Below are 1,955 nucleotides of genomic sequence, written 5' to 3' on the forward strand. Positions count from 1 at the left end.
ATAAGTGTTTTAAAATCTTTAAAGTTAATTATCTCGAATAGTATGGGATAGAGGGGTCTCAAATTATGCACCCATTCAGAGCCCCCCTGAGGATAGATTTGTGCAAAATTTCAATTAAAAATAAGCAAAATTGAATGAGAATTTCATAAGTATTTTAAAATATTTAAAGTTGATTATCTCGAATAGTACTGGATAGAGGGGTCTCAAACTATGCATCCATTTAGAGCCAACCTGAGGATAGATTTGTGCAAAATTTCAATTGAAAATAAGCAAAATTGAATGAGAATTTCATAAGTGTTTGAAAATCTTTAAAGTTGATTATCTCGAATAGTACTGGATAGAGGGGTCTCAAACTATGCATCCATTTAGAGCCAACCTGAGGATAGATTTGTGCAAAATTTCAATTGAAAATAAGCAAAATTGAATGAGAATTTCATAAGTGTTTAAAAATCTTTAAAGTTGATTATCTCGAATAGTACGGGATAGAGGGGTCTCAAACTATGCACCTATTTAGAGCCCCCCTTAGGCTAGATTTGTGCAAAATTTCAAATGAAAATAAGCATAATTGAATGAGAATTTCATAAGTATTTTAAAATATTTAAAGTTGATTATCTCGAATAGTACGGGATAGAGGGGTCTCAAACTGTGCACCCATTTAGAGCCCCCCTGAGGCTAGATTTGTGCAAAATTTCAATTGAAAATAAGCAAAATTGAATGAGAATTTCATTAGTGTTTCAAAATCTTTAAAGTTGATTATCTCGAATAGTATGGGATAGAGGGGTCTCAAATTATGCACCCATTTAGAGCCCCCCTGAGGCTAGATTTGTGCAAAATTTCAATTGAAAATAAGCAAAATTGAATGAGAATTTCATAAGTGTTTTAAAATCTTTAAAGTTAATTATCTCGAATAGTATGGGATAGAGGGGTCTCAAATTATGCACCCATTTAGAGCCCCCCTGAGGCTAGATTTGTGCAAAATTTCAATTGAAAATAAGCAAAATTGAATGAGAATTTCATAAGTGTTTTAAAATCTTTAAAGTTAATTATTTCGAATAGTATGGGATAGAGGGGTCTCAAATTATGCACCCATTCAGAGCCCCCCTGAGGATAGATTTGTGCAAAATTTCAATTGAAAATAAGCAAAATTGAATGAGAATTTCATAAGTGTTTAAAAATCTTTAAAGTTGATTATCTCGAATAGTACGGGATAGAGGGGTCTCAAACTATGCACCTATTTAGAGCCCCCCTTAGGCTAGATTTGTGCAAAATTTCAAATGAAAATAAGCATAATTGAATGAGAATTTCATAAGTATTTTAAAATATTTAAAGTTGATTATCTCGAATAGTACGGGATAGAGGGGTCTCAAACTGTGCACCCATTTAGAGCCCCCCTGAGGCTAGATTTGTGCAAAATTTCAAATGAAAATAAGCAAAATTGAATGAGAATTTCATAAATGTTTAAAAATCTTTAAAGTTCATTATTTCGAATAGTACGGGATAGAGGTGTCTCAAACTATGCATCCATTTAGAGCCAACCTGAGGATAGATTTGTGCAAAATTTCAATTGAAAATAAGCAAAATTGAATGAGAATTTCATAAGTGTTTTAAAATCTTTAAAGTTAATTATCTCGAATAGTATGGGATAGAGGGGTCTCAAATTATGCACCCATTCAGAGCCCCCCTGAGGATAGATTTGTGCAAAATTTCAATTAAAAATAAGCAAAATTGAATGAGAATTTCATAAGTATTTTAAAATATTTAAAGTTGATTATCTCGAATAGTACTGGATAGAGGGGTCTCAAACTATGCATCCATTTAGAGCCAACCTGAGGCTAGATTTGTGCAAAATTTCAATTGAAAATAAGCAAAATTGAATGAGAATTTCATAAGTGTTTGAAAATCTTTAAAGTTAATTATCTCGAATAGTATGGGATAGAGGGGTCTCAAATTATGCA

This window comes from Phlebotomus papatasi, unplaced genomic scaffold (genome assembly GCF_024763615.1).
Source record: "Phlebotomus papatasi isolate M1 unplaced genomic scaffold, Ppap_2.1 HiC_scaffold_39, whole genome shotgun sequence".
Taxonomy (NCBI): Eukaryota; Metazoa; Arthropoda; class Insecta; order Diptera; family Psychodidae; genus Phlebotomus; species Phlebotomus papatasi.